The following is a 15,107-nucleotide window of genomic DNA, read 5'->3' on the forward strand; positions in this document are numbered from 1 at the left end:
TCGAGTCGCGAATCGGTTGAGTTTTGTTTTCATCTCTATTGCTAGATTAGGATTTGTTATACGCAAAAGTGATAAATTCCTGATTACAACTAGCATAATTGTGAGTATTGCTTGTAATGATACATCCTAATAGTCACAAGTGAATTATAACCTTTGTTAAATCGGATTAGTGCTTTTACACGTTCGATTGCTTTGATTGGCCTGATTTCATAGAACTTAATGCATCTAGGGAATTCAACTTGATTAGTTCTTTTACACATTAGGTTGTTCTCTTAGATAGAATTCATATTCGTATATTTTAATGTATTTATTGATGACAAGAGGAGATTTGCGGGATATACTTGTGATCAAGGTATCCTAGGGCTTTTGATAATGAGAGATTAAATATCAATTCTAGTTATTAAAACAAGAACATGTTAGTGAATGAAAATGGTATCCTTAACCAATATCTTTATATCTTGATTTGCGTGTTTGCTTTAATTTATTTGTTTTTAGTATAACTTAGTTTATAAAAATCAGAAAACCCCCCTTGTTACCTTTAGGAAGCCAAAACATATTGACAACCTAAGTCCTCTCTGTGGGAACGATCCTTTCTTGCCCTTGCTTCATTATATATTTTGAGTAGTAAGAAAGTGTAATTATTTTTGACGCCTGCGACAACGATCAATCTTCAATAAACACCTGCACACAATCAACTTGAATCTCTTGTGATCAATCACGCACAAAACGGGGTATGTTAACAATGGATTATCACAAGACGTCTTTAGATCTACAAACAGTCTAAAGATCCCCGTCGAAACTTCGATCTAGTTTGAGTGAATCTTATATCAGAAGAGAAGATTCTCAAGCATAAACAAACTAGGTGCAATCAAAGTTCACCCACCGTTAGTCAATCAAATCAATCAAAAACAAAAGATAAACCGCAATTATCTAGTTTCCCACCAACGGTACTAATAGAGCTTCTCAATCCCAAATAAATATTTAAACTGAGCGGCCGTAAGAGATTTCGCCTAATTAGGTTACCTTCCTCTCCGAATAGGCGGCTTCACCAGTAGCAACACAACTAAGGTAGTTATGCTGTCTCTGAGGATTAGTTTGCTAGAAATGCAAACTTTGATATTTATAGACAAGGAAATTTGGACACAAAGGAATTTCCAAAACCGAAAATATTCTCAAGATATGCAATATATTCCAAATTCGATCGGTTTCCATAATTCCTGGAAATGCTTTGTCCAAATATTGACCGAAAATCTCTTAGAAAATCTCAAACTAGTAAATGCATATTACTAATTTTAATTTTTCTAAAAATAAAATTAAAAACCTTAAATAAAAGATTCTCAACTTATTTTTTCGATCCTGGGATTTTCTTCCTTTAGATATTAAGGAATATCTTTGAACAATTAAAAATAAGCGTTACTGCACATGTCAAAGTATGTCGACATCTTTACTTTGTAAGTCCTTGCTTACAATCTTGAAAACGATTTGCCACACTTCCAAACAAGTTTAGAATTAGTTCATCTGACTTTCAAGAACTATGTGATTGATCAAGAACACTCAATCACCAATCATGGGTTTCACGGTTCTACCAAAACAAGTTTCGGTTCTACCTCCATGTGAGTACTATGCATAGTCACGCTAGTTACCAAAATTCAGTTGAATAGGTACTAGGATTGGTTCCCCACATATATATGGTATCTAACTTGTACTTGTTGCACATGTCCATAGGATCGGTTCCTCTTTGCCTAAAAACGTGTTGCGTATGTCCATAGGATCAGTTCCCCTTTCTGCTAAAAAATTCCTGCACCTCATACAAGGATCGATTCCCCTTTGTGATAGGTTGCACCTCTTACTAGGATCGGTTCCTCTTTACCCAGAGTCGGTCATACCAATAATACTAAATCGATCATACCATCTCAGGTGATTACTTAAGATCAGTTTCACTAATAAAAGTCATACCAATACAAAAGTCAGGCCTTTGTGAATAGTTTTACCAAGAACATAAACAAGTCATGAGCGGTTATACTAATCACACATATTGGTAGTTCAAAAGATATGCAATGAATAACAATACCAATAATGCCTGACGATTTCCCTTTCGATTCACAAAACAAGTTTATGAACTTACTTCCTTTAAACAAATGTAAAACATTGTTTCCTAGGATGAAATCTTGACCTTATACCCATACATAATCACAATAGCATTCAAACGATTACGTCGATGTCTTATATACAAAGTTTAATGGTTAAGCAATAAACCTCGTATTGTATTCCTTAATACTATATCTAAATAAAGTGTAATCATTCATGCTTCGCAGTTTTGTTTTCAATATGCGCGACTTGAAAGATACGTTAGGGAATAAAACAGTTCAAGTCAAATATCACTAACCTCAAATGGAAGGATGATGTTGTCGTTGTAGCTCCTTACTTCTTCACTTCTTCAAGTCTTTGCAATACTTGTAATGTCTCATATCCTAATACTTTCAATCTAACCTATACGAAGTTGACTCTAGTACATAATCAAGCGACTCTTTAAATGAATTTTGGCTCACTAAAGTATGACAACCAAACTTGACATACCAACGTTTGGTGGGTTCACCGAGCTATGCTCTAAAAAATGGTATTTGGACATTGCTTTTGTCCATTGTAAAGGCATCAAAATACCGACGTCGTTCTTCAAATAAGATTTTGAGTATATAGTACTTATAGAACATGTTAAGGAATTCAACCGTGAAAGTTTTTCAACTAAGGACGATGTTTAATACGACTCTGTACTAGATGATATGCATCTATTAGCACATTCATCCTAGAGTGGCGTAAAAGTTCATTCTAAATGCATATAATTTGCATAGTCAGTGTGCTCTGAGCAACACGGGTAGTATGTATAAACACACATGAAATAACGAGAATTAAGCAGAGTGAAGCCCTGAAATTTTTCACGCGTATATACATAAAGGAGCTACAAGATCAAGTACAAATCCATAATTCTGATTAAGGGTCAGAAACTTATATGTATATATACATCTATATAATGTTTCTGCAGCTGGGCAGATGCAATATTACAATATTCTTCTTTGTCAAAAACCCACCATCAACAACTTCAAAGTAAAATAGACAAGAAGTTTTACTTTAAAAACCTTTATTCATTAGCTATTTGTACACAAGAGTCATACATATACACCTGAGGTTCAAACATTACCTCAAACTGAATATACTTGCAACAACGAAGCAAATCCTACTTCTACAATGTGCATTCTCAAGACCTAAGAGAACAACAATACTAACTAAACTTCAAACAGCCACAATAACAAGCGAAAGAAAATACTGATTTTCGAAACTTCAATAAACTAGGCTTGGTCGCAGCTTCCATGATTTTGCAGCGCCTCCATCCAAACTTTCATGATTAATGCGAATATGGCATGCTTAGATCCACCATATAAATTCCAAATTCCTCGTGCATTTAGAAAGAGTTTATTCAAAAGTGCTCGCGCGTAAACACTGGCACGACCTTCATCAGTTGTCATATCATACACACTCACAATATTCATCAACCCTTTGATAAAACATGGAACCTTGGGGTCTTGGATTAACATCTCATTCAGGTGATGCATCACTATACTTGCGTTGTTAAAAAGAAGTTAATCCTCAGAATCATCTCAAAGTCATTGGGATGCATTCCCATCACATAAATAGTTCCCCTATATTCATCGACTTGAGTATTTGCTACTATCATTTCCTTGATAGGTTTGGCAATGTCATTAACCATCTTCATACAATGATCACCCCTGTAAACTTCTAGACCAAAACACTCCGCCAAAGTCATGCTCATAACAATATTTGACGCACTAGTGTCGGCAATCCCCCACATCATGTACGGGTACTAACTTTCACGAAGACCAAACAAGTACTATTTAAAATTTAATGTACCATTTTCCTATGTGCAATAATGTTGCATAGTTGAATCGGATTCCTCATCTTCGTCACTCTCCTAAGTGACTATTAGAGACACCTTTTCTCTCTTAGGACAATCTCGAGCCAGATGAGGTCCTTTGAGCAGAAAGCATCTAATGGCCTTATTTTTGATGTATCATCATCTTTTGGTACGTGCTTATTCTTCATCTCCTAGCCCTTTTTGTTGTCATGTTCCTCGCCTTTATTTTCCATTCCCTTTCCCGAATCAGTTGAGGTATTAAGTGACAGATAATCTGCAAGACTGTCTACAATGACAATACCTAAAGGTATTTCTTCATTTCCTTCGCACTTCAGCTTGTGCCCATGGTTATGGGCTAGAAGTAAAGTTAAACGACTTTTCTTACTCTGACATACTACGAATATCATGCATCAAGGACGAGAAATCAGTTAGGTAGTCTCGGGGTGTACCAGTGTATCTCAACTTATGCAAATTTTCCCGTGCTAACTAAGCATTTCTTTACAAGAACCGGTTCTTCAGTTATTCCTTCATGACTGGCCAAGTCATGATCACAGGAATACCAATAGATAATTCTTCATATGTCCTTGTACTCCATAAAATCTTACTATCACTGGTCAGATACACGCTAACGAGGGTAACTTTTTGATCTTTTGCAGTTCTGGAATCCTTGAAGTATTGTTCTATATCCCATACAAATTTTGAAGATATGTTGTATCTCTTGCACAAGAAAATGCTTTTGGCTCATGGAATTTCATTTTTGAAAAATCCCCACCACGCGTAGTGGTGTTAGTCATTCCCACCATTCTTCTAAACATGTTTATCTCAGCATTGAGTTTAATGAACAAATTCGTGAACATGGTCTTTACAGTACCAATTTTTCCATCTAAATCAGTAATCTTTCATTTCGCGGTTTGGATTGATTCCATCATTTCAACAACATAGTTGTATACTGATGTTGATGGTGGATTTTCATTTAAGGCTAAAATTGAAAAAGCCAAAACTATGCACTAACATCCTGCAAAGGATAAAGCCACTGATAAAGTAGAGAATACTTCTTCACTATAAACTTATAGCATTACCAATTAATGCATGACCAGCCTTGTATTTCCTGTACTACTCCATTCTCATTATTGGTGCGGCATGATGACTGAGTGATCGCTCTCAGCAGAGCAACACGAATCTCCAAGCATTAAATAAGGAGGCATGTACGAAATACCCGTGCATGATATAACTATCGGAGTGTTATGCTAGCCCGATCGAGCATCTGGACAGTCCGTATCAGTCTCAGAAACGATCACGACCATCCAACTTCACCAGCATGATTGGATGGCTTAGATCGAATCCATAACCCTCAAGAAGGTATTGGAATGTTCAACACCGGACCAATGCGGACCCCGCATGGACGGCCTCCCCAAAAAGGGTAGCATGGTTTGCCGAATTCGTCCATCCAAAGCAGTGTGGACGAGAAACCCTAAATTAGGGTTTGCAGCACATTACATGTGTCACAAATCAGTCTCAACCATCCATCTTCGCAGGCATGGATGGAGGGTGTAGATGTAGATTCAAAGGGCCTAGAGCATGTCAACACAAACATCGTGGGCCCGTCTACATACATGACCGATCAGTCAGGACCAAACATGGATGGTCGTCCCAATTCGTGCGCCCAAACAAGGCATGACGCACGATTGGAAAAACCCTAATTAGGGTTTTCGATCACGAGCGTCCATTTTCACCTGATCGAACGAAGGGTCTAGGAGTCGATTAAGCAGGTCCAGTGAGTATCAACACGATTAATGTGGTCCCACATGTCTCCACACCCGATCGTCCAAGACATATCATGCCTGGTCGTCTCGATTCGCACGCCCAAACTAGGCGTGGTCACACCTCCCAATTGCAAACTAATCTCGACCACTCAACTTTGCCGGACAAATTGAGTGGCTCAGATAACGTTTCTATGGGGTATTAAGGTATGGACGAGTATACCAGCCCGCCGTCTGTATATTATACTAATCGGCCAAGACCGACCAAGCTTGGTCGCCTCGAAACCCGCTCCCGAAGTTGGCATGACGCGAAACTTTTGCGGCAACGGATTTCTGTCGCAAATCGATCTCAACCACTCAACTTCGCCGAACAAATTGAGTGGCTTAGATCACACTTTAACGAGATAATGAGGTATGGGCGCCTACACCGGCATGCCGTCTACACGCACGCACGATCGTCCCGGCCAAAATTACGTCCCAAGCTTGGTTTCGACCAAGCTGAGGAGTGATGCTTGCACACCTCTTCATAAACCCTAATTCCACTAACGGTCGCAGATGAGTGTCTCAAATATCATCTCGTCCGTTCAACTTCACCTGCTTGGTTATACAACCATGGTCAGGAGTTAACTGGTCAATGAGGTGTCATGGTGATTATCATCCGCCACTCTACCACACCATGTGGTCGGCCAAGTCAGGACTTGCTTGCGCAGCCTTCAAACCATCACATGAAGTAGGCTGGACATGAAACTATTTTAAGACGCTCAAACAACGATGCTTCATACATGCTGAGTATATTCGATGCATTAATTGCATAGAATACACACGATACTTCACAAATATCGACTTCCTAAATAACTTAGTTATTTAATCTAGCATCACATGCTGCTTTCTGTGGGTCCCACGATCCTTACACCGAGACATAAATCATGTCACAAACTGGGGGATACATACTGGGGTATTGGTCTGGCGGTTCACAGCGTGCAGCGCACAACGCGCCATCACAAGAACGTGTCAGGAATTCATAGACGGATAGTGATGATGGGAGAAGTGGGCAAGACTGATCGTGTAACACTAACACACGCAACTCCACTACTCCATCACTCCATCACTCCACTTCCCATGAGAGATGTGGGTTAGGCTCAATGACTTGTATAAATAGGTTCTCCTCCCTATTTTCAAACAAGACAAGACAACAGAAGCAAGTGTTGATACAACCGTATCCAAACACCGGAACTGATAGCTTACATTCTGCAAACCAGTTCAACTTTCTGATATAAGTCATACATATCCAACACCTTCACAATCTCAACACATTCTTCGCTTCCCTCCCTAAGATCAACCCCATCTCCTTCACTTTGTGACCGAAGTAAGTCTGGAACGGCCATTTCTTGGTTTAGGACAGAATTGTATAGATTGATTTCTTGAATCACAAGCACTCCCGTGCAGTGCATTTGTTTAGGGTTTAGATTCATTCCTCATCCACACACCCCAAATTACCAAATTAGGAAGGAATAGTTTTCACCCATAAATAATTGGCGATCACAGCGGGAGGTTAATCACTCGGTTGTAAAGTCAATTTCTTCAATACCATTCGATCGGTTTCAAATGGTTGGTCTTAGGACCTACTCAACGGCCTCAAATCCTGGTGATTCCTCCAACGGAGATACCCCTCCTCCCGACGGCGTACCTGACAGTATAATCAGTAGACTTCCAACATTGAGTGAACTAGCGCGGGTACAAGAGATTCACACGAAGAACATGGAGCTGATCAAGGAAGCGATAAATGGCATTCCAGAGGCTTCCACACCGGGGACCTCCTCGTCAAGATCATATCAGAGATGAGCGTTCCAGAGGCTTCCACACCGGAGACTGGTCTCTCTCAAATCAACAACTTTACTACGAACCAGAGACCAGTGGATCAGGAAGCGACATCTCTAGTGGAAAGTTTGTGTGAACTTTTACACCTCTCGAAGAATCAACGGGCGGAGACGTTTGCTGCAATTAATCAGATAGCCCTGGACGTACACCTGGATCCTTCACGTCCAGAGGTCCTAAGCGCATCAGAAACATATCTAAATAATGTTACATTTACAGAAGAAGATATGATGGTAGAAGAAGGTCACAACCGAGCCCTGCATGTTACCGCACACATCAAGGGTTCAGAGTTCAGAAGGGCCCTCATCGAAACAGGAGAATCTTCTAATGTGATTACTCTCAAGACTCTCAGGACAGCCAAGGTTCGCCCATGCAAGATCGTACGACAGCCCACCACAATGACAGACTTTGAAGGAAACTAGACCAGTACGTACGGGTATGTCAATCTGAATTTATCAGTAGGGCCTGTTCAATTAAAAGTGAAATTTGAAGTCATAGAGAAGGAGCCGGACTATCATATGATACTAGGGAGACCGTGGCTTCATGACAATAAGGTCATCCCTTCAACGTATCACCAGTGCGTAAAGACCATGCTAAATGAGGAAGTCATGCGTATTCATGCATCATTGTCTCCGTACGCACCAATATGCGGAGTGAAACTTTTCGAGCCAAAGGAAACTCTGAAGGGGAAAATCAGACAAAGTCCTGTGCACCCCACTACCCACGTGGGATTCAATTCAGGAAGAATACCGACTTGCATCACTAAGGGCTAAGCACCACGATGCACCTTTGCTGATGAGGCGTACATCTTTATCCGGTGAAGCTTCAACCCATGTTCACACCAAGAGGGAACGAACTTTCGAGGAAAGCCGTAATCAGAAGGGGAAAACAATATACCGATGCCGCTGTTAGCAATTAGCAGGAGAGACTGGCACCCAGTATCTTCTCCCAGATGAGTGCTTCAAGAACGATGGGTCACAAGAAGAAGTATTGGAAGCTCCGCGAAAGTTACAAGATGGCACCGACTCCACAACCGACGAGCTCGAAACTGTTAACATCGGGAATGAAGAATCTCCCAGGCCTGTCTTTATCAGTTCGAATTTGTCCACAGACGAACGCGCGAGTCTTGTCCATCTTCTCAAGGAGTATCAAGACGTATTTTCCTGGACGTATGAGGAAATGCCTGGTCTGGATGAAAAATTGGTCACTCACCATCTACATATCATACCTGGATCCAAGCCGATCAAACAGTCCCCGAGGCAATTCAGACACGAAATGGAAGAGCAAATCAAAACCGAAATTCAGAAGTTGCTAGCTGCTGGCTTCATCAAACCTATTCACCATCTAACCTGGTTATCTAATGTGGTTCCATTAAAGAAGAAAAACGAACAGATACGGTGCTGCGTGGACTTCAGAAACCTGAACAAGTGTTTCCCCAAGGACGATTTTCCTCTGCCTAACATCGACATGTTAGTAGATGCTACCAGCGGACACGACATGTTCTCCTTCATGGATGGTTACAGTGGATACAATCAAATAAGGATGTATGAACACGATGCATGTAAGACAGCCTTTCGAACCCCTCTTGGAAATTTTTACTATACTGTTATGACCTTCGGTTTAAAGAATGCCGGTGCAACATATCAACGCGCTATGACGGAAATCTTCCATGACATGATGCATAAGCAAGTAGAAGACTGCGTGGATGATATTATGGTCAAGTCAAGAGCTCGGGTAGATCACACTGGAGTCTTACGACAAGTGTTCGAAAGGTGCCGTGAATACAAATTGAAGATGAATCATTTGAAATGCGCCTTTGGTGTCTCTTCAGGAAAATTTCTGGGATTCCAAGTGACTGCTGAAGGGATCAAAGTAGACCCGTCCAAGAATCAAGCCATCCTCACCATGCCGCCACCAAAAACTGTGAAGGAACTTCAGAGCTTCATGGGAAAGGTGAACTACATTCGTCGTTTTATACCTGGCTTGGCCCATCTTGTCGCTGCATTCACCCCCTTGCTGAAGAAGGGAGCAAATTTTATTTGGACCGCAACTCAACAGGAAGCGTTTCAAAAGATTCAACAAATATTATCATCTCCAGTCATCATGAGGTCTCCCGTCCAAGGGAATCCGCTATGTCTCTACACCGCCTTCAGCGATACCGCTGTAGGGGCTTTACTCGCCCAGGAAGACGATGAGGGAATCGAACGCCCCATATATTACTTCAGTCGAATATTAAGAGATGCTGAGCTCAGGTATCCCAAGGCGGAGAAGGAATGTTTAGCTCTAATCCATTCCATTTAGAAGTTCAGACATTACCTACTGTCCAACAAGGTGGTACTCATATCTAAATCTGATCCTGCGAAGTTTTTGCTTTCAAAACCGGTCCTGATGGGAAGGACGGCCAAGTGGATTCTCCAACTGTCGGAGTTGGACATAACACATACGTCGCCTAGAGCTATCAAGGGGCAAGCATTCGCAGACTTATTAGCAGCATTCCCTGGGGAGGCACTACGGGGCTACACGAAGATCTTCCTGGAGAATTTCCAGACATCTCTGTTGTCGAGGAAGAAGCATGGATCTTGTATTTTGACGGCTCCGCTACCCCTAGCAGTAACACCGGAGGAGCAGGCGTGGTCTTAGTATCCCCGACTGGGGAAGTATTTTCACACTCCTTCAAGCTGGACTTCCAATGCACCAACAACTCAGCAGAGTATGAATCCTTCCTCATAGGGCTGTCAATAGCCAAACAAGCAGGAGTCACACGTCTGGAGATAAGAGGTGACTCCAAACTACTGGTGAATCATATGAATGGAATATACACATTGAAGGAAGTAACGCTAGCTCCATACCGATTAGAGGCACAAAGGTTACTAAACTACTTTGCCGATGCAACCATAACCCATATTGGTCGCAGCAACAACAAACACGCCGATTGCCTAGCAACGCTGGCTTCCAAATTGAAGTTCGAAAGTTTTGAAGAAAACCTGACAGTAAATAGGAGAACCATAGAATCAACATGGTTTTCACAATACAAAGACACCGAGTCTCACGATTGGCGAACGCCGATCATTTAGGAGCTCAGCAGCTCACTCTCTCAAGGAAAGGTCAGTTTCAAAACCCTGCATAACTTCTTCATGCTTAATGGTATGCTATATCATCGAAACCCGGATGGTTCTCTATCAAGATGTCTTGGAGATGATGAGGCATAACAACAGCTTAACCGTGTTCACAATGAAATTTTCGGACAATCACTGGTGGTAACGCTTTACCGACGACTTTAACGCCTGGGCTATTACTGGCCAGAGATGGAGACTCAATCCAGACTACTTCAGAAGTCCTGCTCAAATTGTCAAGCGCCGCCACACCAATTGGAGGTTTTTAGTGTGAACCACACTGGGGACTGGAGAGAGCCGTACATTAGCTATCTCCGTGACGGGGCAAATCCCACTAATCAAAAGGATGCTGTCAAGATAAAGCAAAAAGCCAAGCGGTTCGTTTTTCACGAAGGGATTCTGTATCGCAAGAGCTTCGGAGGTGATCTATTGCGATGCCTGGCTAGGGTAGAAATCCCAATCATGCTGAAGGAAACGCACGAAGGGGAACATCAAGAGAAGAGGAAACTGTTTCTCCAGATACATGAGAAATACTATTGGCCGACCATGGAGGATGACGCAGCCGCTTTCGTTCAAATCTGCCAAAAATGTCAAATTCATGGGAACCTTGTTCACGCTCCTTCCACCCCTTTACACTCGATAAGCAGTCCATGGCCATTTTACAGCTGGGGAATGGACATTATCGGGAAAATCAATTCTCCATCATCAAAGCAGCACGAATACATCATAACCGCGACAGAATACTTCACTAAATGGGTAGAAGTCATTCCTCTACGAGGGATTACAGGAGCAACGATTGCGGCTTTCATTAAAGAGCATATCATTACTGATAACGACACTCCATTCGCCAACAAACATGTACGAGAGTTACTTGAAGAGTATGGAATTAAACAGGTCTTCTCCACTATCTACTATCCTCAAGGAAACAGACAAGCGGAGAGTACCAACAAGACACTAATCCGGATCATCAGTCGAACAATGCATGACAATCCTAGAGAATGGCATGATCAGTTACCAATGGCGCTATGGGCATATCGAACGTCACCCAGAATCTCCATTGGAGTTTCTCCATACTCACTTGTTTACGGTGCAAACGCAATTCTCCCAGCGGAGATCAAAATCCCATCAGCCAGGATTGCAGCAGCAACCGGGGTCCACTTGGATGAGGCTGAAGCATCCAACTCTAGAGTAGCGGAGTTAGACACTCTGGATTTCAGAAGAAGCAAAGCATAAGAACACACTCACGTGTACAGGAATAGAATTTCCAGGGCATACAACAGAACTGTGAAACCACGTGTTTTCAAAGTGGGGGATTTGGTCTTGAAAACGGCCAAACACATCCAGCAAGACATGTCCGCTCCGAAATTCTCACCGAAATGGGAAGGTCCTTATACAATCACCAAGGCTTACATTACTGGCTACTACAAGATCATTAAAGTGGACGGAGGCAAGCTAGAGACAGTCATCAACGGAAAATGGCTCAAGGCATATCATGCTTGATCATTGTCCGCTCTGTCTCATGACACAACAACATAGGCATTTATTTTCATTACATGTTTGAATTATCAATTTATTCAGAGATGCTTTAATGAAAAAACCTGTTTCATCAATCAAAAAACCAGTACAATTTATTCCGCAAAGATGTTCAAAACCTTTTGACATGAACGTCGTTAACAATGAGAAAATAAAACTGAATGCGGCTTAGAAGAGGCCATCTAACAGATTATAATTCATTGAGAGCATCATCTTCAGTCTAGCTTGATATCTCTCTGTCCTGTTCTTCAAGTTCTGTATTGCATGCTCCACCTTATCCGATTCAGCAGCCAGAGCCTTTTCTTCTTCCAAGATATCCTTCGCAGCAGGAACTACGTTCGCAAGGATGCCGGCTAGATCAACCTTGATGATGTCAAGACGCTGACGCAACCAACCCACATTGAATTCCATCTATTCACAGGAAGACACCATGTTCTCCCACTCTTCAAATTTTGATTCGGCAACGTTACGGATGGAGATACCCTCCATCTCAGAAATCAGTGGAAGAAGGCAGTTTACCGTGGTAACCAAAGCAGATGCACAGTGTTGAACTACATTCCTGGTTGCAATATGGCCATTCCTTTTCCATACTTTTGTGTATAAGGGTACGAACTCCTTCCGCACCAAGAATCCGCCGATGGTTCGATAGATAGAAGACAGACATTTCATGTGAATATCGAATGGAAGACCTGCGTTGGGGTATTCGTAAGACGAGATACCTAGACAGATATCGTCGAGATTCGCATGAGTGGGCGTATTCGAATTTGAAGGAAGGGGACTGGTCAAATCATCATCATCGACCACTGCCACACATGGGCGTCTCTGCAAAAAAGAGGAGGAGCGAACTGGTACGGTATTCCGGCGAACACTAACAGGAGAGTCATCGCAAAGCTGTTCATCCTGAACCTCAGATGGGCGTACGCGTTTAACAGAAGGTCCTGGGTGATATGAAGAAGATGATCTGTTGCTGTTCGACATGTCCAAGAGATATAATTTCCGCAAGAAAATCCTATCAATGAATAACGGTTTTTAAACCCCGCATACATGTTGAAGGAAACCCTAAAGGAAGACCAAATCAGCTACAACAGAGTTTATCCGGAGGTCTCGACGCCGACCGAGTCGTGCTTTTCTTCCAAACCCTAATTTGACCAGCTCCACCTGGCGATGTCTATCTATGCGGTAAATACGTATTTACTTTAACTTAGTCATTTCCTTGTACAAATTTGTCACCATCGCATGCCTACCCCACAATAGTGTAACCATTATGTGCTAGGCAGGGGACTTAATGTTGATGGTGGATTTTCATTTAAGGCTAAAATTGAAAAAGCCAAAACTATGCGCTAACATACTGCAAAGGATAAAGCCACTGATAAAGTGGAGAATACTTCTTCACTATAAACTTATAACATTACAAATTAATGCATGACCAGCCTTGTATTTCCTGTACTAATGCATTCTCATTATTGGTGCGGCATGACGGCTGAGTGATCGCTCTCAGCAGAGCAACACGAATCTCCAAGCATTAAATAAGGAGGCATGTACGAAATACCCGTGCATGATATAACTCTCGGAGTGTTATACTAGCCCGATCGAGCATCTGGACTGTCCGTATCAGTCTCATAAACGATCACGACCATCCAACTTCACCAGCATGATTGGATGGCTTAGATCGAATCCATAACCCTCAAGCAGGTATTGGAATGTTCAACACCGGACCAATGCGGACCCCGCATGGACGACCTCCCCAAAAAGGGTAGCATGGTTTACCAAATTCGTCCAGCCAAAGCAGCGTGGACGAGAAACCCTAAATTAGGGTTTGCAGCACATTACATGTGTCGCAAATCAGTCTCAACCATCCATCTTCGCAGGCATGGATGGAGAGTGTAGATGTAGATTCAAAGGGCCTAGAGCATGTCAACACAAACACCGTTGGCCCACCTACATACATGACCGATCAGTCAGGACCAAACATGGATGGTCGTCCCAATTCGTGCGCCCAAACAAGGCATGACGCACGGCTAGCAAAACCCTAATTAGGGTTTTCGATCACGAGCGTCAATTTTCACCTGACCGAACGAAGGGTCTAGGAGTCGATTAAGCAGGTCCAATGAGTATCAACACGATCAATGTGGGCCCTCATGTCTCCACACCCGATCGGCCAATGCATATCATGCCTGGTCGTCTCGATTCGCACGCCCAAACTAGGCGTGGTCACACCTCCCAATTGCAAACTAATCTCGACCACTCAACTTTGTCGGAAAAATTGAGTGGCTCAGATCTCGTTTCTATGGGGTATTAAGGTATGGACTTGTACACCAGCTCGCCGTCTATATATTAGACTAATCGGCCAAGACCGACCAACCTTGGTCGTCTCGAAACGCGCGCCCGAAGTTGGCATGACGCGCGGCTTTTGCGGCACCGAATTTCTGTCGCAAATCGATCCCAACCACTCAACTTCGCCGGACAAATTGAGTGGCTTAGATCACACTTTCACGAGACAATGAGGTATGGGCGCCTACACCGGCATGCCGTCTACACGCATGCACAATCGGCCCGGCAAAAATTGCGTCCCAAGCTTGGTTTCGACCAAGCTGAGGAGTGATGCTTGCGCACCTATTCATAAACCCTAATTCCACTAACGGTCGCAGATGATTGTCTCAAAGATCATCTCGTCCGTTCAATTTCATCTGCTTGGTTATACAACCCTAGTCAGGAGTTAACTGGTCAATGAGGTGTCGTGGTGATTATCATCCGCCACTCTACCACACCATGTGGTCGGCCAAGTCAGGACTTGCTTGCGCAGCCATCAAACCATCACATGAAGTAGGCTGGACATGAAACTATTTTAAGACGCTCAAACAGCGATGCTTCATACATGGTGAGTATATTCGATGCATT

The sequence above is a fragment of the Papaver somniferum genome, chromosome 1 (genome assembly GCF_003573695.1).
Source record: "Papaver somniferum cultivar HN1 chromosome 1, ASM357369v1, whole genome shotgun sequence".
In the NCBI taxonomy this organism is placed as follows: Eukaryota; Viridiplantae; Streptophyta; class Magnoliopsida; order Ranunculales; family Papaveraceae; genus Papaver; species Papaver somniferum.